This window comes from Protopterus annectens, chromosome 4.part0, assembly GCF_019279795.1.
Source record: "Protopterus annectens isolate FY-2018-M chromosome 4.part0, PAN1.0, whole genome shotgun sequence".
Classification (NCBI taxonomy): Eukaryota; Metazoa; Chordata; order Ceratodontiformes; family Protopteridae; genus Protopterus; species Protopterus annectens.
Genome location: NC_056733.1, coordinates 293,339,328 through 293,355,761, shown reverse-complemented (window position 1 = coordinate 293,355,761; position 16,434 = coordinate 293,339,328). Strand labels below are relative to the sequence as shown.

The 16,434-nt window shown below is 38.9% G+C and overlaps 1 protein-coding gene and 1 long non-coding RNA gene across 4 annotated transcripts in view; one reads left to right on the top strand and one right to left on the bottom strand.

The window, feature by feature from the left end:
• Positions 1-16,434, top strand: part of LOC122799310 (period circadian protein homolog 1-like) — a 439,191-nt gene that overhangs the window by 353,565 nt on the left and 69,192 nt on the right. The gene's annotated exons all lie outside the window — the stretch shown is intronic.
• LOC122799313 overlaps positions 1-16,434 on the bottom strand; it is a 52,625-nt gene that overhangs the window by 17,269 nt on the left and 18,922 nt on the right. Inside the window, exon 2 of the long non-coding RNA XR_006364453.1 lies at positions 4,224-4,270. This is a non-coding gene — a long non-coding RNA (uncharacterized LOC122799313). The remainder of the gene's footprint in view (positions 1-4,223; positions 4,271-16,434) is intronic.

Here is a 16,434-nt window from a genome sequence, read left to right as displayed (position 1 = left end):
TGTAGAATTTCATTTGGCACTTTTATTAAACACAGAGTTGGAACAATTTACTGAATGCAGCAAGTTGTTTGTGAAATGCATTGATTTGTAAGACACAATTCAGAGAATGAGAATAGCGTGATTGAATATAAAGCATATCATTTAAAGAGTGAACGAATGCTTGATGTGTGTCTCCATGTATGAATTTATGTGTGTGCATCTGCAACAGTATACATGCATTATGCACAGGTTTGTGAGTGTGGCAGTTTTGCATGGTGCAGGTATAGACCCGACCCCACACAATGGAGATTGGTACGTTCCTGAGTAGTCTCAGATGAAATCATTACATGTTTTTTCTATTGCTACCACAACTGGTATATTTCAGAAACAAACATCTGTATCACAAATTTGTTTTTCTTATAGCTTTTGGGAGTTTCCTTTATTGGCAGTCACAGTTTGGTGTTCTGTTACAGTACTGTACTTATAACAGCAATGGTGCCAGATGTCCAAAAATGCATTTTTTAAATAAATCCCTTGAATCTAACCAAAGAAAAATAGTGTCCTTGAAGAGATGTATGTAACTAAATGGAAGAGAAAAAGGACTTTAAACTGGAAGGGCAATGCAGGTCAGAGTTCTGGGGGAGCAAATCAAAATATTATTTATTTATTTATTTTTATTTATTTGCAGTTTTTTGCCAGGATAGTAAGAAAGTATTATTTTTTTAAAAATGTTCAAAATAGATTATAATTTTTAGATGCAAAATATCAAATAATGCAATAACTAATGGGAAATAAAGTATAGGCCAGTAGTACAGGCCACACTGACAAAACACAGAATTGTCTGTTACATGTCGGCTCAGATATTTTCATTTAAGTGTATATGGGATATTGATCAGATATTTTTGGATGCTGCAGTGTGTGACATTTAATGAATGTTGGAGCTATTCCTCAGAATTAATAGCATGGTTGGTTTAGCTCATCACTATTTTAAATTGTTATATTTTTTATGTTATTGTTTAATTTGTTAGTTATTTATGCTACAGAACTGTTTTGTGGGTTCAGTCTTGACTGATGAGCTAAGCCACAGGACGTTTTTCAATTGTTTATTATAACTGGGCACAGTCAAAACAGTGTGAACATGCAGAATATTCTCTGTGCCCATATATCTTCTTAAGTTATATAAAAACTTATTTCATTTTACTAACCAAGCTGCTTCTTTTCACATACTGTCATTTCTTGGTTACAACACTGCTGTGACTAATATAACTTTCCATATAGTCTTATTTTCACTTTTCTTGACAGAAGCAGGGATTGGATTGCTTCCACAGTCATGTACTTTTGAATTGGCAATATCACTGTATATTTTCTTTTGTGAACTTTGTCTATTTAAAACACAAGCCAAGTGTTGTGATTATCTTTGAACTGTGACAGTGTAATGTTTCTAAATTCTAATCCCTATTCTAAAACTAGCACCTTATAATAAATATTACTGCGTCCTGCTATTATTACACAATACTGTATTGCTTTATAACTAAAAACCCTTAATCAGGATATACGGTGGTGTTCATTCCTAACCATAGGATCTTAATATAAATATTGCTGTTTGTAGGTATGGCAATGTATGATAGAAAGTGTCTGACTATTATAATCACTGTATACGGTTTCACTTCAGATTCTCGAACTACTGAAATATCGAACTTCAGTATCTCGAGACTGAAGTGTCGAAACTGCACTTGCACGAAAGTGTAGAATGCCGAATGCGGAAACGTTGAATCTGCGGTTATGGAGGCACATATGTGATGTGGGGTTGTGTTCGTGATCTGCGGTATGGTATGTGGATGTAGCTGGAGATTCAGGTAAGTGATGTTATTCTAGGGGTTTTGGTTAGGGATTTTAGTGTGTGTGAGTGTGTTTGGAGTTTTGAGGTGTGGTTTAGGGTAGGTAGGTAAGATTGTGAGTGTGTAAGTGTTGAGAGTGGTGGTATTTGTACATATGTGATGTGTGTTTGTGCAAGGGGAGTGTAGAATGTGTGCTGGTGCTTTTTGTGTGTTTGAGTTGTTAGTGCGACCTCGGAGTTAGCATATATAAGTAGGGGGGGTGTGGGATGCAGGGGGTCTTGACCAACTGCTTATATGTAGGGTTCGCACATGTGTTTGTTTATTTGTGTTTGTGTGTGTTTTGTTGGTTTGTAGTGTAGGGAGGAAGGTGAATGTGTGCTTGTTTCTTTGTGGAGTGTGTATGTAGGCAGTTGCAATTTTGAATTTTGCCCTTTTGGGGTTTCGGGTTTTGAAGTTTTCGACTTTACAATCTCGAGATACTGAATTTCAGTATTTCAGGATTGTAAAATGAAACCCTGTATACATATACTTCTCAGTCAGACATTATAAAAAGTCAATTTCATGCACCTAAATTGTATAACTTGTTGTCAAATTCAAGATTCACAAAGCTGAAAATAATCAAGAACAGATGCCTTACATTGGGCACACTTCTAAAATGTTCCTATTATTCAGCTAGAACACCAGCAGAATAATATGTATGCTTTTCTTAAAAAATAGCCAGGTACATAGCTTTAGAGTCTTGCCATCATTAAATGACCATAAGCTTCTCCTTTTAGTAAAAAAATGCATGGTTTGTTAAAAAGAGAGGAAAATGTCTGGCATACCTCTCAACCTCTTAGAACAAGAAATCTTGAAAAAGCGACAATTAATGGTGGGACAAAGGCCTCAAAATAGAGACACTTTTTTAAATATTGCTCTTACAAACTTAGAAAGTTGATAGAATAACAGGTTCTGTATTAGAATTAATTTTCTGAAGGAATTGAAGTCTGAAACTCAATTGTCTATTTTCTGACTTAAGTTTTCAATGATTTGCCAGTGTTCTGCCAAAAAAACACAATTTTATAAGAAATATACCAAAGATATGAGGCAAAAATCTAGACATTCAGCGAAAATCTGCACAGTTGAATGGTATCTGGTAGCTGGCACATTAAGGTTCTGATCTTCTTCCTGTCATCCAGAGTACACAGTTTCATTAATTCCACCTTCATTAACCACCTGTGTGATTCTGAGTGAGTCACCTAACTAGATAGTACTCTTGAGTCATCCCTGAAAAGGAATGCTTGTGTCCAGAGGGCTAGTGCTCCTGAATCATCCCTGAAAAGGAATGCTTGTGTCCAGAGGGCTAGTGCTCCTGAGTCATCCCTGAAAAGAGATGCTTGTATCCAGAGGGCTAGTGCTCCTGAGTCATCCCTGAAAAGGGATGCTTGTGTCCAGTGGGCTAGTGCTCCTGAGTCATCCCTGAAAAGGGATGCTTGTGTCTGGTTAGCAAATCTATAAAAAATTCTTTAAGTCAAATCAAGAGGGACAGTGCACCTTATAGATATTGATTATGGTTGGATTTGCATGTTCTACAAATTTATTTTATTTATCCTTTGTTGACCAGGTTAGTAGCCTCCTTTTAGAGGAGTCTAGAGGCAGTATTTATACTACCAGGGAAATTTGGCCAGGACATTGCTTCTACTCTTTTTGATAGATGCCATGGGACATTTTACATTCACCTAAGCTACCAACAACACAGGCAGATGGAGCCCAGGTTTAATGTCTCATACAAAGGACAGCACAATCAGGAGTGTAGCACCCTCCCCCCCACCCCCCATACTCAGCAATGTCAACAATCAATCTACCAGGTGTAGGAATAGAACCCACAGCCTTCTATACCAAAGGAAAGTGCATTATCTGTTGTGCCAGTGAGATTGTTGAAAGCATTTTAAACATTCTCAAGCATAGCCAAGTGTAATTTAAATATATTGTTTATAATAGAAATATGCATAAGTTTAATATTGCTAAAATAATATATGACTGAGAAAGTGCCAATGTAGAAAGGAGCCATAAAAATATTTTCCTAGCTCCAAACTAAAACAAATGCCAATAAATAAGTAATCAAACAAACAAATAAATATAATCTGGCATTCTAAGTATCAATATCTATTTCATTTTTGCAGTAAATTCCAGTGTACCAACTGATAGAATCCAAACATTGAAGAAAAGTGAACATGTGCCACTTTTACTTTTTTATTGTCCTCGGAAAACCCAAACATGCAAGGTCCATTTGTATCAGAAGCCCATGCAATCATCTCCAAGAATAATCAGAGTACACTTGTGCCAACAAAACATGCTATGAATAAAATACATCACAGGCATAAAGTTACAACATTATATACATATAATAATACATAATTTTCCTACCTGTCCCAACATACATCTACAACACAGCAGGCAATCACCCATATCATCTGTAAGAAAAACAATATCTATAGGAACTATACATATAAATAAGCTTTTGAAAATTACAGTCATTTTTAGAAAAAAATAGGTTAATTGTGACACTGTAATGCTGAGAATTATAAAGTTATTCATTTTCCATTGTCAATTAGTATAGCAATGAAAGGTCCCCAGACAAGGAGAAACAGGCTTAAAAGGCTAATAAAACTACTGACCAGAATATGTAAGCTGTTATTAATAAGGTTATTCAAAGAACTGTGAGAAGTAACAACTATCCCTCTAACAACATTTTTTCTAGCTTGGGGGAAATGGCAGTTATCTCTGAGTTGTTAAGAAGCTTTTTCCTGTAGGATAGGGTTTGATACTCCCGTGCCTACTGTGTGCCTGTCAGTAAGTTCCCAGGCATTGCTCTGGGACAGTTGACAAATTTTGCTAGGTTCTTCAATGGCATCCTGGGCCACATATCTAGTAACTACCTATAAATGGTTCTGCACATGTAAATAATAATAAAAGTTGTCCTGTTCATAGAAACATCTAGAAGGAAGCAAGTAAACAACTGCAGAAATGTCAGTATAATTCTACAGACAGGAAAGTTACTGTAAATCTTAAACAGATGATTGCTGAGCATTTAACATGTGATTTTGCAGGGTGTGGAAGTAATAGTTCACATTAAGCAGATTTATTTCAACTCAGTTGATAGCTCTGTTCTTATAATCTCAGCAGCTCTGCACCTGGAGCATAGTTCACTTAATCAGAATTGCATCTTAACTCATCCGTTGCAGAGGTAACTTTCTAATCACAGATCTGTGATTAACTTTCTCAGTCCATAGTTCACCACCCTGTTTCAGCTGCACTGTTAAATATATTTCTTTTGTAACCGGCTAACCCAGCACAGGCATCTAATAAATTTATTAAATCCATAGACCATCGCTTGATAAAAAACACCACTCCCCAGTACTCTCATCCCTTGTTCCAGGCAATGAATGTGTCATAGGGCTATTGTCCAGGAAGAACAAATGGGTCAGAAGAGTGATGGGGGGGGGGGTGTAATCTCAATGTTCATTTATTTATTTGTCTTTTGTTAACCAGGTTAGTCCAACAGGGCTGGTAGCCCGTTTTCAGTGGAGATCCGAGGAGAAAAGCTCCACACAGAAAAAAAAACAAACAACAAAACCCCCCCAAAATAATAGAGTTTCTATAAGCAGTAATGTGAATCTGGATACATAACTACATACATTCATGCTATATATGAATATGAGTACACAGCAACAATTATTCATGCAATAGTGAAAATTAACAATGCATAAAATTCAGCAAAGACAATAGCTAACAATTACAAGAGGTAGAAACCTGTAGTAAAAAAATGTAGATTTACAATAGGTCATCAAAAAAACAAAGCCCATTAAAACATCTTCAGAGATTAAACCAGGGATGGCCACGGTGGTGCAGTGGTTGGCGTTGTTACCTCACAGCAAGAGGTTCTCCAGTTCGATTCTTGGCTGGGGTGCCTTCTGTGCGGAGTCTGCATGTCCTCCCTGTGGTCACGTTGGTTTGCTTCAGTTTCCTCCCACATCCCAAAGACATGCTGTAAGGTGGATTGGATACTCTAAATTGGCCCTAGGCATGAGTGCGTGCATGTGTGTGCCTTCCATGGAAGGTTGGGCGCTGGGCTGGCAACTTGACACCATAAAACTCCACTGCCAATCGTGAGCGGACAGGTGATCTGCTGTGGTGACCCCTAACTGGGAAAAAGCCAAAAGAAGAAGACAAAGAGGAAGAAGCAGTATTAAATAGAGGGGTAGAAACAGAAGGGTGGGGAGTAAGGTTTAGGAGAGTCAAGAGAGAAAAGGAATGCAGATCTGAGAAGGGGGGTAGGAAGCAAAGGAAGAGAAAAAATGAGATTTAGGTATAGTATTGCTCAGAGGCACAGAGGATGTACCACAGTATTTTTATTTAATTATTTATTGTCAGTATTAGTATTCAAAAAAGTTCTATTATGGTCAGGAGAGGAGAATTGTTATAGTCTAACAATTGGTGAGTATAAGTTCGGTAGGGTGATGAAAGTTGCAGGAGTGAGAGTTAGTTTCATAGGATGAACGTTTCAAAAAAGCGAAGATTATATGTTCTAGACAGGTGAATAATTAGAGATGCTGAGCTGTCATCTGATCACCACTTCAGGTATACATAAGCCAGATAGGCAGAGCAGTTGGACAGACCTCAGGATCCAAAAGATGTAGAGAAGCTAATCTGAAATGCCTGACTGATGCATCTGTGCTACATGATTTCCACTTCATCTCCAGTAGAGATTACGACAGATACCTGAGAAGGTCAGGGACACGGGTTAAAAAAACAAGTGTTGATGGAGTAGCAAAGAGCAGTGGCCAAAATATGGTCTGTGCTTCTTTGAGTAACTCTACAAGCCAGTAGTGGATAATAGCACTGAGGGTTGCAGTTAAGTTAATGACAGTGGCCTTCTATTGGTGTTCGGGGCATTCAGATTTAAAAAGTGACAGATCAGGAAATCAAACACTGCAACAATCAATGAAGTGAAGGCCTGAGTTTGGAAGAATTTAGTGAGGACAGACAGAATAAGTCTCAGATGGCCTTATGGAGGTTCTACAAACTGTCCAGTGATACAAAAGGGGGAGTACAATGCGGAGTCTGTTGTTGACAGTGGAAAGTAAACTCAACTAGGGGTATTGTAATGAGAAGGAGGGAGTATTAGCAGTCTTCTACAATCTACATTTTTCTTCTTGTCCTCAGTTACATCCATACAATTACTCTGCAGTAGGTACATTTAAAATGTCTGATATCTTACCTTACATGATTATAATCTCAATGTTGTATGTAGTAGAGCCATAGTAAATCTAATCATCTTTTTGTGGTTATCTCTGTCAACTAGATTATTTAATCTGAATAGCCAAATTTGCATCAGTTTACTTCAACATTTGCCCTAAATATTTATATGATCTTCTACTATCTTATTATTTATTGTTTGTTTGTTTGTTTTGTAAACTGTGTTGTGTTATCATTGTTTGTTGTTGTCTGGAGTATCTCTCAGGGACTGCAGTGAAAGTGAGACTCCTTAATTTAACATTCCTGGATAGCAAATGTAATGAATAAGTAAAATTAATATTTTGAGGAATTCCCAAATCCAGTGAACATATCCTCCTCTGCAAAAGGATTGCCATTAGCAATTGATAGGAATGGATCCTTTTTTTCTGTAAATGACATCACAGCAAAGATTAAACTTCTGTCATGCTGCCAAATAGATATCTGTCCAGAAATGATGAAGGCACTGGACATTGTTGATTGAGGGGGGTGCTTGATTAATATGCTTTTTGTATGTTTCTCAAAGACTGGGGACAATAACTCTGTTTTTTTGTAAACTGCAATGTTAGTCCCTATGGTCACCAAAAGGTGTGTTCCACTTACATCTTTTAGCATTCCTTGGAAAACCCATGCCAGGGTGCTTGAAAGGAAATTCATTTGACAGATGAATTTCTGATTCTGGGGAGGCAACGTAGAATCAATGCTGGTCATGGAACAGTGGATCAACTCTTTTTCCTTGCACTCATGCTGAAAGAGTTGTTTATTATGAGGACCTGAAAAGGGCAGTTGACAGCATGCCCTGCAATGTCTTTTGGGAGATACTACAACATTATAGGGTTCCAGTGAGGTGGGGGGACACCTCACAGCTAAGGAGTCTGGTGACTGTTACCTTCCTGCTATATTCAAACTTGAATACTGTGTTTGAGCAAGGTCTGGCAGCCATGGAGGGAGAGTGAAGCTGCTGCACTTTGTCCAAACACATTATTCAAGCTTTGGCAAGATTAGTGCAGTACCGGTGGGGGTGGGAGTGCAGGCTGGGGTTTTAGGTATTGATCAGGAGAGGGGGCTTTATGCTTAGGGAGCAGAAGGGGGTTTTAGGTCTAGGAATGGGGAAGGGAGTTTATATTTAGGGTGTGGGATTGGAGTTTTAGGTTTAGGGATCAAGAAGGGGATTTTTGGTTTAGGGTGCATGAAGAGATGATTTTTAGGGTTAGGGAGCAGTCAGAGAATTTTGAATTAGGGAGGGGGAAGTGGGGTTTAAGGTTTAGGAAGGGAAAAGGAATCTTAGGTTTAGAGAGCTGAACTTCGGTTTCAGAGTCGGGGAGTAAAAGGGGCTTTAGGTTTATGAAGGAGTGAATCAATGTTTAGGGAGTAACTGTGGACTTGGGATAGGGATGGAGATTCCTATGTTTAGGATCAGTGAGTTTTTAGGGTTAGAGTTAAGATTTTGGTAGGGCTATGTAATTAAAAAGGATTCGGTGGTGGGAAAGATACATAATTTACTATTATTAAGCTCAGTAGCCTAGTTAGTGTGGTTCTAAGGGGAAGCTGCCCAAGGCACTATTGTCAGCTCCATTGCTTTATTTATTTATTTTAGCTCTCATGTATAGAGCGTGTTATCACAAAAAGAACATCAGGGAAGGGATGGAGTTTAGGACCTGACAGATGTTAGGACATGGCAGTCATCTAGGTCCTCTTGTTGACGTTATTTGCTCTAAAAAGCACTGTAGGAGGAGAAACAATGCACCGGACAGCTCGAGATAAAATCCAACGTTTTTTTGAGAAAACAGTACGTAAAACGGATAACAACACACCACATTTTTCGTCTATTACACAGACTTCTTCAGACAACAAAAATCAGGTCAAGACCAATTATATGTAGTGACAATGAATAGGCAATTAATTCAAATCTTCCAATGAAAACATCTCATACATATGTATTATTTACATTTGATTATTGAATTAGGCATGATATATGTAGAGGGTATGAAGGCACAGTTGTGGCCTGGAATTTAGCCACTATAAATACATGAAGGTTGCATATTTATAGTTTATAGGTTATGTTTTTCACTTATCCTTAATTGACCGTGATCTCTGGTGAACACTACAGTGGCTCACTGTTGACTATGAAGTGGATGGAATGAAAATGATCACATCCAAATCAAATGCCATGGTTCTTACCTGTTAAAGAGTGGACTGAGCACTGCAGTTGGGGGAGGGGGAGCTACACTATGTGGAGGAATTTAAGTATCTTGGGGAATTAATTATGGCCAAAGGTAGATGGCACTGGGAGACTGACCAGTGGATGGGTGTAGTGGAATTAGTGCCACAGGTATTGTACTGGACTGTGGTTAGTATCTTGGGGAATTAATTATGGCCAAAGGTAGATGGCACTGGGAGACTGACCAGTGGATGGGTGTAGTGGAATTAGTGCCACAGGTATTGTACTGGACTGTGGTGTTGTAGTTAGAAGTGAATCAGAGGACAAACCTCTCAGTTTACAAATGTCTATACTCCCATTGCCACTTGTCGTCATGGTACTGACTGAAAGGATGAAACTGCAGGTAAAAGTGGCAGAAACAAAATTATTTTGCAAGGTATAAGGGCTGTCTTTCTGTGACAGAATGCGCACCTCAGCGATGCAGGAGGATGCCAGTGTATCCATTTCTCCTCCAGGCAGTGAAAAGCATTTCAGTGGTCTGCCTACCTAATAATTATGTCCTCTTGATGCCTTCCATGATAGAGATACAAGGCGCAGTCCATTGAGGGATGCTACAAGGCACAGTCCATTGAGGGATGCTTGCAGATAGTCTAAGACAGTCTGGAGGAATTATATCCCTCTGGGAAGAGAATCCAACAGGAAGAAGTAAAGACTATTGCTGAGCATTGCAAAGTCCAGCTTACTTTACTTAGCTTGCTACTACCACATCCTTCAGCAGGATAAGCAGTTTACAAGAGTGATGAGTGGATGGGTGGATATTAACTAATTCAATGGTAAGTAAATATGAAGAAGCAAGTGGCTTTAACAAAATAATATTTTTCTTGACTTAGCAATTTGCAGTAATCTAAGTCAGTTTGTTAAAATACTAGCAATCTAAGTCAGTTTGTTAAAATACTTTGCTCAATGCACAGTCACAGGTGAATATGTCATAACTCACTGCTTAGTCAGGACTACATTTTTTTTTAACTATACTCACCATACAGGTTCTTATTCTCCTGAGTGCTTTGCTTAAAGTACTTTGTTGCAAAATTCAGCTCCATGACTAAAGTTTGCTATATTAATAAGTGACACTGACAAGAATAAACTTAGTATTAAAAACTCATTGTCTCATTGTTCAAGCATTTTTGCAGGAAGTTTTTGACCCCTCCCATCACCTTGAGATACTAAAATATACTAGCTCCAAGACTGCTATATCATGGAGAAAAGTGAATCTTCTGAGATACTGCAATTTCATTCTTTTAAAAAAAGAGTAATTACCACAAATGACTTGTTGTTAAGCCTGCCTCCCGCAATATTCACTGCTTAATCAGCACTTTTTGTGCTGCAGTTTGGCCTACAATATCAGAACAGTGCAGTTCACATTATGACCTAAGCTAAATCGGGTCTATGACATGGGATTGAAAGGTCCTTTCATTGAACGGCTTTTAAATCGGAAATGCCGTTAATAGAAGTTGCTTTTGTGAGATTGAGGTACAGTGAAGATCTGAAAATTTGCCCTTTCCTCACTGTAGTGCGATCTCGGAGTTGGTATATATGTTTAGCAGGGGGGGGGGTGTAGGGGGTGCAGCCCCCCCCCCCAAAAGCGACTTCTATTAATGGCATTTTCGGTTTAAAAGCCGTTCGATGAAAGGACTTTTCAATGCTTCAATGCTGTGATATAGACCTGCTAAATCTACTAACTGTTAATGATATCTAGTTCATTGACATTCAGATCTGCTTTCTCATTTTTACTTAATATATAACCAATCTCATACCTCTCAACTGCGATTTGTGATTTAAGCATAACACTATGATTTTGGCCCTCAGATTTCACCTTGCTCCTCTTAGATTTATGATGTTCCTCATAACGTCAGACCTGTTTCTGGGTATATACTTTATTAAAAACATAAACTAAGCTAATAAGGTCTAGTATATAAAGACCTTTTACTGTGAAAACTAAGAATGTGATCCTCTTTTCTGACCTTCTGTTGTGATTTTAAAGGTCAGTCCTATGATTTGTAATGCTTGGATGTTGAGAAATATGACCACTCTTACTTGGAGATGTCTTGATCGTGCTGCATGCACATTTCATTGTCAGTCCTGAGTGGCAGGTTTGAATGTAGAAGTTGTTGATACAGTACTACTCACAGCTGTGAAAGTAACTGCTCTGACTGCATGGTTCATAGTTTGTTGTCAGTGTGTCAGCTTGTGTATGCAAGTGTGTGCAAAGGCAGCACTAGTAGGATGAGATTTATACAAATAGGGCAAACTATTAAAGTCATGCTGCTGATTGGGTCAGTGCATATAAGTTGCTCGCTGAAACCACACCTCATCAACAAGGGCAATAAGTGCTGATCATGGAAATGAGGGTAGAACTTGGCTAGGCTTGTAAGGGCCCTAGTGCCATTAGCCTAGTAATTCCTATTATCCAATGATCCTACGATAGGTCTGCTGCTGTAGTTATACAGTCATTAAGGTCTATAAACAGAGACCACCATAAAGTGTGTTAATGGCAGACATTGTTGGTATCAAGGGCAGTATTAGTACTTATACTACTGTTACCTAAACGCCAGAGATTGTTGGTATTAAAGACAGTATTAGTACTTATATTACTGTTACCTAAACGTATCAAACAAGTGTTTTGCATGATCAGTTAACTAACTCAAAAATCAAACAGTAACTAAGTAAGCAACATACATAAATATGCTGTTTTTACTATTTCATATTTCTGATTTCATACTTCAAGCAGCCATTTCAGGTCTACTACATGTGCTCACACACCATTACTTTGTGACACACCTGCTGCCACTCGCTCGTATAGGCAAGTGTCCTAACTCTGACTAACTTAGTCCCTATGAAGTAACAATAAGATAAATATCCCTCCCAGAACCCTGACCCTAACCCTAAAAACTCCAACCCAGTCCATAATCTCCAGATCACTGTGCAAACCTAAACTCTCCCTCCACTCCCCTCCCTAACCATAACTTTCCAGTTGCTCCCTAAATCTAAAATCCCCCTCCCCTTCCTAACCCTATTCTTCTGATCAGTCCCTAAAGCTAAAATACCTCTACCTAACCATAAGCTTTAGATTCCTTCCAGTCACTCTGTAAACCTAAAATCCCCCTCCACTGCCTAACCTAAACTCCCTCTCCTCATTAACATTCTTGACTTAGCTGGTCCATGAGCCCTTCAGCACTTTGTTCCCAAGTATGTAAGCTTTTAGTGTGCTCCAGCTGCTTGGCTGAACTCATATTTGACTTCAAACATGACTCACAAGCTGTAGAACAGTCAAGTCCCTGGCTTTGAGTGCTTGGGACTCGACCAGCTGGAAGAAATTCAACTATTTGCAATAACCTCTAGAATGGTAGCCAAGTACATGTGCATACATACTACAGTGCAAGACCCCTTGTGCATGGGAAAGGGTCATTTGGTTTGCTTTTAAATAAATATCAAACAATACATCACTTCATTTTGCAATGATGGCATTCAAACAACATAGTTTAACATTTCTTAAAAATGTAGTACAAAAATTGTGTACAAAAATAAAATGTCTATGAATTGTTAAACAAGTATTTCTCAACTTCTTACTCATTGGAATCATGTCGGGCGGCATGATGCCAGGGCACTTCTATGGGCTAGGTTTGTAAAGGCTCCAGGGCCATTAGCCTAGTACACACCTATGAACCTATGTAAGTCATAAAACAGCTCTGTGCCTGGAATTATCTTATAAGAGTACTGATGAGAATAACTATCATTTTATTTTGTAAGCAGTTATAGTATAAGGCTCATTCTTTCATGGACCAGATGTACTGAGGTGGTGCTCTTTGCTTTGTCTACAAATAGGATGGGTTTGCTGGCATACAGACATTTTGAATTAACAGGAGTTTTGTTATGTGGTTTACACAAGTCTTAAAGTCCCCTTAATGTTCAAAGCTATAGAATACAAAATTTTGTTTTTGTTTCCACTTCGACCTCATTGTTACCAGACCGGCACCCAGTACCCACTGTTCTCCAAAGCTCAAGGCTTACTTCATTTTTGCTGGGGCTAGTCATGGATCCTTAGGGTGTCATGGGGGCTCTGCTCATATGTACTTTAATCTGGGGAGATTTGTTTATTTTTTTTGTTTATGATTTTCCCACTTTATGTCCCTGCCCCCATGCTCTTTGATTACTGCCAAGAGCATAAAGGCAACTCCCCTCTTTGGACCACACCCCCTTTAGGGCATGTAATCAGTGAGTGCTCTCTCACTTGGGATCGGCATGCCTTTCCTTTCCCTGCCACGCTGTCAGTTGCCTGAACCACTAGGTGAACCTGGGTTTGCTGGGCCATAGTCAGGGCTTTATCTCTCTACACTACTGGAGTGGCCTAACTTGAGTGTTTTCTTAATCCTTCTTTAAGTCAGTGGACACCGGGAAATTAGCACCAAGAGTCCTACAGTCAAAAGATAACAGCATCTGATTGGAGTCATGGGGCCAAAAACAACACGTAGAGCTGAAATCTGTTTGGGATTATAGGACTGGAAAAGACGGGGAGTGCTTGCCATTGCTCATCATCACAGACCTGTCTCAAGAAGCCATCATAATAGATACAAAATTAACAGATTTTGTTAAATTCTTCTGCTAAGCAACAAAAAATGGTTCTTGAAGACTTTGTATAAGCTGTATATATTCTTTTATACAGGTAAATATGTCCAGTTGTAAAGTTTATAACCTACTAGCATTCAAGATACTTGATTGCTATAACCTCAAGTTGATATTTTCTTCTTGCCATATACATATCAAAATTAGTTTTGAAGGAAGCTATTTGACTGACTTTGTATTGCAAAAGAATCATTATTTTGTAAACTTGAAGGTGTTGTGTAATGCATTTTTAGCATTAACAGTTTTGTAATCCATTGTTAGATCAACCAGCATTGTCTTCCGATTTATTTATTTATTTGCTATTTGATAACCAGGTAGGTGAACTCGGCTGTTAACCCTTTTCAGCCATGACCCAGCACAGCATTTCTAGCATGAGATTATCATAGGTTTCCAGCAAATGAGGGTTACATAGTTTATCATGCATTTACAACATGCAAGGAGTATAACATTTGGGGCAGTATAGTGATAGAAATACTTATTAGTAGATATATTTCTAATATTTCCACACACACACACACACACACACACACACACACACACATATATATATATATATATATATATATATATATATATATGGGTCTACTTCATAACATTGACATTTCATAATGTTGAATTTCATAACATTGAGACCATAACATCAAAAATTCAAAACACTGAAAACCCAAAACTTTGAAAACTCAGAACATTGAAAGTGTGCTTCATAACATAGAAAACTACTTACACAAGTAAATAATATCATCTCTACCTACAACAACACCTAACAAACACACATTCTACTATGTTTCACATGGGGGGGATGCAGGGACGCTTGCCCACCTGTAGAAACATAGTAGAAAGTGTGTTTGTTAGTTAGGTGGTGCTGTAGGTGGAAAGGATGTTATTTACATATGCATTGTAGTTTTCAATGTTATGAAGCACACTTTCAATGTTCTAAGTTTTCAATGTTTTGGGTTTTCAATGTTTTGGGATTTAGATGTTTTGGTCTCAATGTTATGAAATTCAACGTGATGAAATTTCAGTGTTATGGAGATGCATATATAGGTTCATAGGTTGGTTCATAGGTTGGTATTAGGCTATTGGCCCTAGGGCCTATACAAGCCTAGCCAAACAATTCTCCGGATATTTCTTCCCACAATATTTATTTTCCTGGACCCACGTCTACCAGGGCGACTGACATGATCCCCGGGGTGAATTTCCTATCTCCCATCCAATCGTCAAGGTTCCTCCTGAAGAGGGCCAAGGAGGTGCTCTGCTTGACATGTATGGACAGTCTATTCCAGAGTATGGAGAGTCTCAGGGTCAGGAACCTATCCCTCCAGCATGTTTTATTCATTCTGATGACAAGGTTTAGATCCCTGGAGTGTGTGGCTCTAAGAGATTTGGATTTCTTTAAGTGGAGCATGTCCAACAGCTCAGGGTTTGACATGGCCTTGTATGTTAAGCAGAGATCACCTCTGAGTAGACGATATGCCACAGAGTATAGCTGAAGTTTTTTTAGACAGTCAGCAGAGGGCATCTGCTTTAGGCCTGTGATTCTTTTAGTGAGGTATTTCTGCGGCCTTTCCAGCTGTGGCAGATGTCTTGTGAGGAAAATACCAAATGGGGGGTTGTACTCTATAATGGGCCTAATGAGTGATGAGTACAGTGGGACAATGACCTCCTTTTTTCTGGATGAAAAGCCCTTAGTGATGAGATGTGCCAAATAGAAAGATTTCCTGACTGTTGTGGCGATGTGGTTATCGAAGGTGAGACCACTGTCCATCTGTGTCCCTAAGTCTCTCATCACACTTTTGGTGTTTAGTGTACTGCCACATATGTGGTAATTCATGGGTACATGTTTTTTCCCAAAGGGGATAACTATACATTTCTTGGCATTAAGCTTGAGCCCATGGTTCTGGCACCAAGCATCTGTTTCTGTAAGGCCCTTTTGTAGAATATCCACATCATTTGGGGATTCAATAATGGCTCCCAGTTTGCAGTCATCTGCAAACTTTGTTAGCCAGAGTTTCTTAGCATTGACCTGTACTTCAGAGAAGTAGATGCCAAACAAGAGCGGTCCCAGGACTGAACCCTGAGGTACTCCACTTGTCACTTGTCTGGAGCTGGATTTGGAGTCGGCTACTTTTACAGTCTGGGTTCTGTCAGTAAGCCAGTTGGCAACCCATTGAGTGACGTAGGGATTTATGCCCAGCTTAGTAAGTTTATCTATGATTCCAGAGTGGGGTATGGTGTTGAAGACCTTGGCGAGGTCCAGATAGGCTGTGTGGACTGCCTTACCCTCATCCACAGCTCTGGAGACTGATTCAAAAAAGTCAATCAGGTTCAGGAGACAAGATCGGCCCTTCACGAATCCAATCTGGGTGGGGTACAGTGTTTGAAGGCTACCAATGTCTTTGTTTATAAGTTCCATGATAATGTGTTTCATGCCCTTGCAGATCAGGCTTGTCAGACTGATGGGACAGTAGCTCCCAGGATACAAGGTGGATCCCCTCTTGTGGA